This window comes from Helianthus annuus, chromosome 17, assembly GCF_002127325.2.
Source record: "Helianthus annuus cultivar XRQ/B chromosome 17, HanXRQr2.0-SUNRISE, whole genome shotgun sequence".
Lineage (NCBI taxonomy): Eukaryota > Viridiplantae > Streptophyta > Magnoliopsida > Asterales > Asteraceae > Helianthus > Helianthus annuus.
The window spans coordinates 83,696,626-83,709,090 of record NC_035449.2 but is presented as its reverse complement, the minus strand read 5'-3'; the positions used below and the strand labels follow the sequence as shown (position 1 = coordinate 83,709,090).

At 36.8% G+C, this 12,465-nt stretch overlaps 1 long non-coding RNA gene across 1 annotated transcript; it reads right to left on the bottom strand.

The window, feature by feature from the left end:
* Window positions 1-6,373: 6,373 nt before the first annotated feature.
* On the bottom strand, window positions 6,374-8,012 carry LOC110921562. The gene is made up of 3 exons (XR_002582456.2): window positions 7,753-8,012; window positions 7,525-7,652; window positions 6,374-6,849 (listed from the first exon to the last, which is right to left on the bottom strand). It is a non-coding gene; the product is annotated as an uncharacterized LOC110921562 (long non-coding RNA).
* Between the last annotated feature and the right edge of the window lie 4,453 nt (window positions 8,013-12,465).

Below are 12,465 nucleotides of genomic sequence, written 5' to 3'. Positions count from 1 at the left end.
GGTTTCTTCCTACAGTCTTCTTCCTTGTGTCCCGTTATTTTGCAGAAGTTGCAGTATATGGAACATTTTCCTGAATGCTTATTCTTGCAGTACTTACAGTAAGGTGCAGAAGTAGAACCTATATTTTTCCCAAGGTTGGAATTACCGTAGCGAAATTCTTGGGTAAGCTTTTGGACTAGGTTTTTCCTCTGGTTTTCTTCTTATGTACGTACTAATTCACCAGTCAAGGTATTGGCTAGTTCTACTGTCTCTTCTATAGTTGGTGGTCTAGCTGCCTTGACTATATGTCTAATCTCACTGATCAATCCCCAGATGTAACGGGAGATTAATACTGGTTCTGGTGAGGCTAGGGTTGGCACTATTCTAGCATATTCGAAGAATACGGTAGTGTCACCCTTACAGTCTACTCCAGTCATTCTAAGGTTTAAGAATTTATTAGCAATTTGTTATTTTTCATTGGGAGGACAGAATTTCCTTTTGACCATATTTTTAAACTCAGTCCATTCCATATTATAGACTCTGTCACTTCCCCTAGGCTAGAGAATAGTGTTCCACCATTCTAAGGCTGCATTCTTAAAAAGATTGGAAGCAAACATTATTTTATCTTCTTCTGCACATTTACTTATTTTTAAAATTGCTTCCGTCTTTTCTATCCAACGTAGAGTTGCAATGCCCCCTTCATTGCCAGAGAATTCTATTGATTTGCAAGACCAGAATTCTTTGTAAGAACAACCATATGACTTGGTTCTTCTTCTTTTTGGAATAGGCAATTGAAGTAGTGGTCCATTGTTTACGCTGTGACTGGGTTCAGTAGGTGGTCGTTTGCTTCCACTATTAGTTTTTTATTTTCTGCTTCTTTAACAGTCTTGATGATATAAGGCATAGCATCTATGATTCCTTGTGCTACTATGTGTTGGATAGCACTGTTATCTATGTGGTTCCCATTATTATTGTTATTCTGGTTTTCCTGATTCACTTCGTTGTCCATCTGAATTATAAACATTTATCAGGTATTAATGTCACGGAATAAGATTAATGTAAACAATCATACAAACACATTGATCAAAATCGTCGAGCATTGCGACATTCTACTGTTTTTATATATATCTGTTACAGTCTACAACGGAAATGGAAACATACTACTAGTTATGCATCAATAGGTACTAGGTTATCTAGTAATATTTTTTTCAAACTACACACACACACACACACACACACACACACACACATATATATAGGGGAAGGTTCAAATGAAAACCACTATTTATTGTGAAAACTCGAAAACTAGTTAAAAAAACAAAAAAAAACATACAAAATTTTTTTTTATTTTTTTTTGCAAACCAAATTTCGCAGGTTTTTATATTTAAAAAAAAAATTCAATTTTTTTTTTGTGTAGTGCACATGTGTAATACTACACATGTGTATTATTACACATGTGTACTACAATTTTTTTTTTTTTTGAAAAAAAGTTTTTTTATATATAAAAACCAACGATTTTTATAAAAAAAAATGAAAAAAAAAATTTGTGTGTTTTTTAGGCTTTTTTTAGTTAGTTTTCGAGTTTTTACAATAAAAGTGGTTTTCATTTGAACCATCCCATATATATATATATATATATATATATATATATATATATATATATATATATATATATATATATAGGGGAAGGTTCAAATGAAAACCACTATTTATTGTGAAAACTCGAAAACTAATTAAAAAAGCCAAAAAAACATACAATTTTTTTTTGCAAACCAATTTTCGCAGGTTTTTATAATTTATATATAAAAAAAATTTTTCAAAAAAAAAATTGTGTAGTGCATATGTGTATTATTACACATGTGTAATACAAAAAAAAGTTTTTTTATATATAAATACCTGCGATTTTTATAAAAACAAATTTTTTTGTGTGTTTTTAGGCTTTTTTTTAGTTAGTTTTCGAGTTTTCACAATAAAAGTGGTTTTTATTTGAACCATCCCCTATATATATGTGTATATATATATATATATATATATATATATATATATAGTTTATTATCATTACTACTAGGGGTGGTTTTAAAATTGCATCTCCCGCTCGTCGTATTTCCAAACGAACTTCTTTCCTATTTGTTTGATTCTCTCTCATTCCTCAACTAACTCCTCACCAAAAGTACGGAGTTCCTACACGTTTTCCTCACTCATGGACGGTAGTGGTGCGGGTATTGGTTCAGGGTACTAGGGCATAGGTTCTCCGTATGGGTATGGGTTTTCTATTATCTCTTGGATATATCGATCGGCATTCCAATACGGATCTAGAGAGTTAAGGTTGGTATATTGTGCTATGGGGTTTGGCATTGGGCTTTCCTGTGGATAGAGTTCCTGATAATCCCTATGGGGGTCATACATTAGAGGGTTAGGTGTCGGGAATCTAGGTATCTCATTTGGGTTAAATGCAGGTAGGGGAATTTGATCTCCTTGGTTAAGTTCTATTTCCATTGGTTGGGATGGGAATAGTGGCAGTGGTTGTGGTGCAATTATCTGTTCTAGGTTTGGGTCTGCTACAGTGGTGGCTAGTATGTGAAAGTTTGCCAGTCGCCTATTGATTATGTCTTGGGTCTGGGTGTTCATCTCCCTATTAGCTGCTGCTAAAGCCCTTTGTTGCTGTAACTTTCTCATTCGCTTCCTACGCTCATGTGCTCCCCGACTGAACCATCCTCTCTTTTTCGTAGGGAATGGATCTTCGGATTGCGCCTTAAGATGAAGATCCCCTCTTTGGTATCAGCAGAATACCCCGAACGATAGGCGTCAGACGGACCTTGATCACTTATACTGTAAACTAATAAATTGTCAAAAAACACAAAACAATAATATGCAGATATCCGTGTAATCATATAGATTATTTCCTAGCATCATTAATAAAATTTTGATGTCAGTAGAACACTTCCGTGGCTTAAATCAGTGGTTCTAGCTCTGATACCACCTTCTGTCGCAACCCCCCATCTCTTATTCCTCGGGAGTGGGCGGCCAACGAGTCTTAGAACGGTGGTATCAGTGTTTATTAATTTGACAGCGGAAATTACATCAGGATCGTAGTTAGAAAATAGTTTATCAGAGTAAAACACCACATTTTTATAATAATAAATACATGGGAAAAACCCAAGTTTCCCTTACAAACATGTTTTTAGGGATAAACCCTAATTTATTGAAATAAAACTTCTTCTTTATTTAAGTAACTTTTATAGCCACTTTTCCAAGCCTTTAGTGCTCTCCAGCTGGCTTCTATTTGTCTTTCACATTTTGTTACCTGAAACGCGTTTTAAAAAGTTTTATCAGCAAGAAATACTGGCGAGTGAATCCCAGTTTAATCAAAACAAGTTTTATCATTTTACAGCATTGAGGGCAACCAGCAATTACATTTGTTTACATCTACTTTAATTACCACCCACGGTACTGTCAATCCTGACTTGTGGTCAAGCTACTACTCACAGTGTAGTAACAAGTTATGTATACATAACCCCAACATACCGACAGTAATTTTAGATTCACAAATACTCAATCACTGTTAATTACAATTAAAAACAATTGAGGTTTTGTAAAAACAGTTTAGAATTACTCATATTGCTATTTTAGATAATTCCTGGTGACTTCCTGGTTATAATCTATTTAAAATAAACAATGCACACGCGTTAGTATAGTAACTCAAGTTACATTAGCTATACCTACCCCCCGAGACAGAACTCCAACGACTGAGTCGGGCAGAGCCTAGACATGCGTTACGGAGCTCTAGATCAATCGGGTAGAGTAACTAATACGTAACCGGGGGTTATAATACTTAAAACGAGCCATAGCTTCGCTTTTTAGTGGGTATTATGCCCGGGAATTATTTTAGTTATTTAGAAATTGAGAGAGAGATTGCAAGAATGAACGAATTCCAACTTAAGCTCGATTACTCAATTTATAGGGCTGGAACAGGGGGGTTCTCGCGCCCCGTGAGAGAAACAAGGGGGGCTTTCGCGCCCCGCGAGACCTTCTAGGGTAGGCCCTTGGGTTGCTGAGTTGACCACTATCCTCGACACGACTGGGACACGTGGCGGCCTAGGAGCTCGCCTGGTGTCTAGCTTATCGCGCCCCGCGAAGAACACAACCAGCATGGTCGCGGCCCGCGAGCGGCTTAAAATATTGTTTTTATTTGATTTTTGATAAATTAAAAGTATTTTAGGCCCATTTTTCGTATACGGGGTATATTTAAGGGCATATAGGGGTGTAGTAAGTATTTTAGGAGGGTTGTTATATCCAGGCAACTTTCGATTATGGTATCTTTCTCTATTACATCTTCTTCGTCTTGTGCTTTTGACATCGCCTTCCGTCGCATCTCTTCTCTTGATTCTAGCGTGTTCTTTTCCATGCCTTCTAAGTAAGTTATCAAACCCAACTTCGCCCAGTTAGAATATTCAACATCAACATTTTTCGTTCCTGAAGTGCTTTCTTCGAATTTTTCTTTGTTTTTCTGTCTCTCTATTTCGAATTCCTTTTCATAGTATTCTTCAACATATTCTTGTAGTTTTTCTTTTTCTTTGAGATAACCATTCTCAACGTCTAAGTTCTCGTAAAACTTATCCAAATACTCTTCTTCGAGATCCACTTCAGACTTGTTTTCAAATATATCAACACCTTTTGCTCTATCACCAAACATCTTCTTCAACGTACACTCATCACCCCAAGTAACCACTTCAATCCCTTGATATAACAATTGTTCTAAACTAAGAACATTACGCTTCATCTTTGGCACGTAATTCACATAAGGGATTTTCTATCCTTTCCGTCAACCGGAACTTTAACTTCACCGATACCGTGTATAAATGAGAATTCCCTTCGTTTCTCGTCGGTTACGACCCCAAAGTGTCTTTTGAATACTTTGAACAGATTTCGGCTTCCCGTCATGTGATTTTTGAAAGTGGGATCCACAACCCATATCGATTCCCATTCCCCTCCGCAAGTATCTTTTACCAAATAATCATCGTTCTCCGGTAACGGACTAAGATTGACATACTTACTTGGGCAAATGGAGGCGATATGACCGAATTGCTTGCACGTAAAACACCGGATCCCTACTTTTCTTGGTCTTCCCATTGGTGCAGATCGTTTCATGTTGACTTTGCTGGAGTAGTTTTTCGGAATCATCTTCTTGGGGAACTTATCAATAGGCAACTTCCAAGAATGAGAGGATGGCTTCCCCTGCGCGTTCTTACTCGACCTTAGGCTGCCCTGGCCGCACATTCCTATGTTCTTGCCCTTGTCGCGAAAACCGGCACCAGCCGATTTCGTCTGGTACCCTCAGATAATCTCTGAATCCCTCATCCTTCTCCTCCTTGATCTTGATGGAATCTTTGGCTCTGATACCAACGTTGGTATCGAAGTCACATGCGTCTCGGGACCGAGATGTCGGCGTCGAAGGATGCCAACATTTGTCGACATGATCACAACACAATTCACACCAATACATGATCGAAACAATAACTTGAAAGAAACTGAACTAACTGAAATTTGTAATCGAAACTTGAACCAAATCAGAACTTGATTAACATTAACTTCAAGTACAGAAACTTGATTGTTGAAACCCTATTTATAAGTGTTGAAGGGGTGTGACTTGAAGGATACGTCGATCAAAGAACAGTTATGTCGATTCCTTCATAACCGCAAAACAGTTATATCCCCTTACACTCACGCCGTTTCAAAAAACAAGCCCAAAATACAAACAACCCTACTGGACTCTAGACACTTGTTCGACCCATTAACTACATGGCCTCAGGCCCAAGTTCAACATAACAGTAAGCAATTAAATTTTTTAACCCACTAAACTGACTAATAAAACGTAAATAAAGCTGCTGCGTTTTTTCTTCTTCTTCGAACTCGGCTGCGCTGATTATCGGACTTCAAATCCTATATAACTTACATCTCCAGATTCACGTGTTCGTGCTGTTGATGGCCTTAATTTAGTTCACAAGTTAAAAAGTTGTATTTACCATGTTTTGTAACTATATATTTAGCCGTTGGAATTTATAAGAAACAAAAACGATTTGGACGAAAGGTTTAATCCGGTCAACCAAACTCCTTTTGATATGTATTAATATAAAGCTACCTATGATTGACAATTAGAGTCCACTCAATACACTTTTTTTTTGTCAAAAATTATAATACCATATACTGTAAAACTATAAAATATTTTTAGATGTATGAAGATTCTTCTGTGTGCGTATGATTTTTAACGAAACTAGTGTCATTCATCGTCGCGCGTTGCGCGATTTACATATATGTTTTTTGTCGTGTTCTGTGTGTTCCGGATATGATATATGATGTATCCGACTCTAATATGTGTGAATTGGACTTTATACGATGTACAAACACACACACTCTATATTGAATTGGAGAGACTAATTAAACATTCTGGCGACATGTTTCAGTTGAACCAAAATGTTACAAATTTAGGAAGTGGACCCAAAGGATTACATGTTAACATACATACCTATTACCAAAAGGCCTTATGGGTTGATCCTTCAAGTTGATTTCCCTCTATGGCGTTTGTTTCTTTCTTCATTTGTAGAAGAGTGTTCAAGTGCTTTCTTCATTTGTAGAAGAGTGTTCAAGTGCTTTCTTCATTTGTAGAAGAGTGTTCAAGTGTTATTTGAAGTTTCTGTAAGCATGTGAGCGAACGGGTCATATTTGAATGCCTTATAATATGTCGATTATACCAAAGAAGAGGATGACACCGTAGAATTCTTGTGTTGCTTCACCAACTAACTAATTCTCGTGACTTCTAACCGTGAGTTTGATCTGAGCTGGCATGTTAACGCCAAGCTTTATGGGGGGCACCTGTAGAATTGTAATTTATCAAATATGTGCGAAAAAAGTATGGGTGGGTCAGGTAACGGGTCAAAACAGGGTTGGATTAAAACGTGTCACTTTTAGTTACGGTTGAAAACGATCGGGCTAGGTTTGACTGGGTTAACCCTCAAACACCTTTTGGTCATTTTTTACAGATAAATAATGTGATAAATATTACTACCATAAGATTAGAAACAATCTAGGAATTTGCATGCATAAAATGCAGACATTGAAACTAATTTTACTCATTTGAAATATAACACAAACAAATCGGGTAACACATACGGTACCACAAGAAAGGTGGCAGGATTCGAACTGTAATCCATAATTCTTTCCTGTTCAAGAAACTCATAGTCCCCCTATTTAGCTCCCTTGCATTATTTACTAAAATATTTGGCTGTCTTAGTGAGGTGTAACAACCAAAATGCCAAAGTTACTTTAAAACCTTAAAAAAGTATTAAACTTTAATTTTTAGAAATTATTTTGACCCATTTAGTAAATCAATAATGCCGAACAAAAAATGCAGAATATTCTTAAAATTAGAAACCAGCTAGAGTAAAAATGAATTAAACGAAATTAACATTCTCTCAGTTACAATCCTATTAATATCCCTATAAAAATAACATCTACCAAACTAAAGTTAAAACTTATAAGTGCACTAACCCATAACTAACTTTAACTGCTTCAGTCTCTTAAGAAAGTCCGCAAATCACCAAAACTTCCAATCAGATGTTCCATTAAATAACAATGCACGAATTATTCTTACAAATCAATAAATATGCAACTCCTACCTGCAAAATAATAGGTAATGCGAATCAGAGCGTGAAAAATTGTACGCAAATGCAAATGAAAACCATTATTAAGTCTGTCGAACGAAGAACATATACATACCTTCGTCAATGCTAGAACATTAATCAAACGTGAATAAAAATTGGAGCAGAATTCCGTAGCCGTAAGTAGCAAAATTTTTCTTAGTTAATCTCTGATGCTTCATTTGTCTTTTGGTGTTCTAGGGATTTTGTTAGGATTTTTAGTTTTTCTTTTAGTCACATCTTTTCAACTGCTCAAAAGTAAAAAAAGAAACAATAATTGTCAATCATTGGAAAACAAACTATATAAGTAAAAATTTAATATTACCCGTACCATCGCTTCCGCATTTAATATTACCCGTACCATCGCTTCCATTGCCGGAACTCCCCATTGCCATTGGAGCCGGAAACTACCAACAGCGCCGCCATTCGTGGTTGTCGATCCGCCCATGCATCTGCCAACACCGGTAGCAATCGACAACCTTTGGGGTCGCTTCAAACCTAAAACCACATAATAACTATCATACGTATGAGAACCAATGCACAATTACTTAACAATGGATGTAAGTTTGTAAATTATTCAAGAAACTATTGTAACTTCATCAAAAATCCATATTAATTAGATTGAACAGTCACTAACTATACAAATTATTAATTATGAGACAATCAAATATATGAAATAAGACATCAATGAACTGTTGTTTGAGTTCAAGCATATACCACATGAAGAAGGTATTTCCCCATAATATTGTTGAGTAGTTCCATCTTTTGTGGAAAAAAAAAATTTCCGAAATTTCATCGAGCGTTTTATAACCCCTAGTATCTGTGATGCTTCTACATGGAAACCCCCAAATTTAAGAAAACCCAAACATCTCCAATTCAAATACACCAAAGGTCCAAAACCCACATAAAAACCTAAAAGTATCTATAATAAAGGTACAAAGTCGAGCAAATTCAATAAAAGGTAGAAGAAAACACACCCAATTCGAAGGAGAAGGTACCACCGCCACTGTAGCAGCGACGCTGCCAAACAATAGAAACAACCAACCAAAAGTAGCCACCCAATATGACCCGTTGTTTATTTCCATATGACCTGATATATCAACCCACTTTCCCCAAGACCAACCTGTTCCTCGTCCATTTCTCTTTTGCCTGGCCTTTCTTTATCATATTTTGGTTAAAAAATAATACCTATAGTGGATTTGAGACCAAATCAACTCATACTCCTAACCTGTATAAGTGACAATAGCAAATCAACTCATGACTTGTATAAGCGATAATATACAGGAATGGTAGCTCCAGAAATAAACAATTATGTAAATCGAACCAGAAGGGAACCTCCTGAAAACCCTTGAGCGGCCCCCTCTGTCATAATGGTTCACAGCGAAACCCTAGATTCGTCGGACTCGTCACTAACACCTTTGAACTCTCGAATCTTCACGAGGATTAAGGAGTGTTGTCACTTAATTGGCTAAACCGACACCTTCGAGGATTTCTACATCTTCCGTTCTGTGGGTGGGAGGCGAGCGTGCACCGGGGCCAGTCGCCGGAGACTCACCGGCTCTGGAGCTCTCTTTCTCGCTCTTTTTTCTCTTCCCATCTCTCTCTCTCTCTCTCTCTCTTTCCCTTTATATCACCCTCGTTCTTTCATCTAATGATACTAAGCTCTTTTTGAGAAACATGTTCTCACCCATTCTCATGGTTTAACCACCGTCTCTGTCGCCGGAGACGTGGAAGCACCCTACCCTGTCTCTCTGTCTGCTATGTCGCATATCTTCTCCGATCTCTTTCTTTCAGGTCTCAGGAGGTTGGAAATTAGGGGAATGAAGCCCATCTTTAACACGTGTGTAAGAAGCAAGGTGGCAAACACATCAAATGCCACAAGAGAACCCCCATCCCTTCATATGTGGCTGAATGAATAGGTGCCAGCAGGTCTTTGGCACTGTTCATTCAGTTTCCCTATTATCAGATATGAATATACTTGAATCTTCACAAAAGGATTTTGATGCGTGTGTGGTGGTATATATATTTTATGTATATTTTTAGTCTTTTTTACACTTTAATCAAGTTTTAAATTTATAAAACACGATATTTTACTAACACCAAACACACATATGGTCAAGTGCACACATCGTGAGCGTATTATAGTGTTGGTAAGATACTAAGGTCGTCTAAGGACATAAGAGCTTTTAGTACTGGTTTATCCTCAACGTCTAATCAAATCAAAATTTTAGAAAAAGGTTTTAAACTAGAAAATAAAAACTAAAAATGCTGAAAATAAAAATAAAATAAAAACAGATAGACAAGATGAATCACTTGGATCCGACTCGCCTTAGTGTAACCTTTGATTATTTTCGCACTTTTGCACTTTTTAAGAGATTATCTTCGTTATAGTAGTAGGCTCCTCTTTTGAAGGTGACGTTACCCTCAACCCAGTAGTTTGAGTCAGCAAGGATACAATCCTAAAGGGTTGGATTATTGAAAGATAATTAATTAATTTATTAATGCATAATGTGGTAGGCCCCTCTTTTGAACGTGACGTTACCCTCGGCTAAGTAGTTTGAGTCAGCAGGGATACAATCCTAAGTAGCCGGGTTAAAGTTTTAATAGTAGTTTACATATGAGGGGGTCAAGCAGTTCGGACCCCCGCCATCCAATACCAGTGGGTATTGAAGGAGTTCCTACTAAACTTGAACGGGGTCCTTGCAGGATCTATACACTGAACAAGGCAAGACTCTTACCAAACCATTCCCTTAACCCCCGACCAGGTAGCCAACATATCTCCATATAGACCGTGGAGATATGAATGGTGAAAATCTTCTATTTTATATAGACAGTAAAATAATGCCAAGACACCACGGACAAATGATAAGGAAGATTCACCTTCAACATAAGAAACTAGTTATTAAAGTCATTAATACATAACCAAATAAAAAGTGCGAAAAGATTAAAAATAAAAAGTATTGCACTAAACACTTGTCTTCACCAAGTGATGTAAGAGACTTAGGCAAACATGGCCTTTGATTGTCAAGAACTCTTACGATCAATCTTGGATCCCGAGACTACTCACACACTCTATGATGGATGATGGATGATGGTGGTGGATGTGGGTTGTGATGGTGGTGGTGGGTGGGTGAAGTGTGAGAGAGGTGGTTTGCCAAGAGATGAGTTGCGAGCGGAGCGGAGCGGCTCATTTAAAACCAACCCACAAATCAAGCGAGCAATTTTCGAGCAGTAAATGTTTCGAGCGAGCGGCGAGCGAAGTTCGAGCGAGCGGCGAGCGAAGTTCAAGCGAGCGGCAAGCGAAGTTCGAGCGATTTGGACAACTGTGTCGCCCGATTTAAATTTGCTAAGAGAGATAGTGACAATGTAGGGTCTCAAGTTTTTATGTTTTAATAAACAAGCACATTTCATGGCATAATACTTTTCTTATGAATAACAATGTTGTGACCAACGAGGCGATAATCATATTGCACGAACAATGATGTTGAGAGCAAGAGATGATTGACTTAGGGTAACGACATGAAACATTGAGTCGATGAGCAGACTGTCGTTTATCTGTTTAGGGTTTACATTTTAGATTTTATATTAATTTTTAGGGTTAACTTTTAGATTTGATGAGTTGACTGTCGTTTATCTGTTTAGGGTTTAACTTTTAGATTTGATATTGGCGTGATCGTGTTAGTACGTATAGATATATTTCTAAATTTGTATATAGTTGACCAAAATTTAATAGGGTAGTATATATAAAACTATAAATTTAATTTATATTTAAGTATATATGTATGTGTGTATAAATATAGGTGTATGTGTGGATATGTATAAATTATATTTGTGTATATACATGTTTATATATGTATGTGTATGTATATATATATATATATATACTAACTAAAAATAATAATTCAAGCCGAACCGAGCCGAGTGGACCTTTGCTCATGCTTGGCTCGTTTACAAACCGAACCGAGCAGAGCGGCTCGTTTACAATCGAGCGTCAAATCGAACCGAACATTTTCCATTTATATACAAGTTCACATACCTCACAGGGGATCACTCAACACTCGGCCGAAGATGTATTTTTGTAAAACTTTCGAGAGCGGCATGGAACTTACTCCTACCATAAGCTTGCCAAGCAATCAATCCTCCTCCTTTTTAACTATAAACCTTTGTAAATATCAAGAGGACTTTTGGGGGAAGGGTTAGGCTTGGGTTAAAGGTAGGTGGTTGGGTTAGTGGTTAGTAGAAAAGGGCGAAAGGCGTAAAAAGCGTCGGTTTTCGTAAAACATTTTGTTTTTGTGAATTTTTATTCCAATGAAACATTATTCAAACAAGCCTTCTTTTGATGAGCTTTGTTTGTTTATTGCTAACTTCATTTTTCTTTTCTTCTTTATGAAATTTTTTTTTCATAAGGAAGTCACAAGAAAATCGAGCTTTGTTACTAAAATAAAGGGTTTAAAATGAAAAAGGGTTTTGGTGGGTAAAAAGGGGTGTTTGTTTTGGGTTAAGAAATGAAAAGGTTTAGGCTCAAAGGGGTTAACTAGGGGGGATTTTGGGTAGGTGGTAAAAAAAACGAAAAATAATGGTTGTTTTGGTAAAAAATTACCGAAGCAATTAAGTGATCAAATTAGTTAAGTGAGGTAGTGTGCTAGAAATGTGTGTTGAAAATATTCAAGTTAAGTTGTTTGCTAAAACAGTTTAAGGATACGGCTCAGGATATAGAGCTGTATTTATGATCAAACAATGAGCAAAAAAGTAAAGGGTGACACAGGATATATGAGGAAAGCCCTTGATCAAT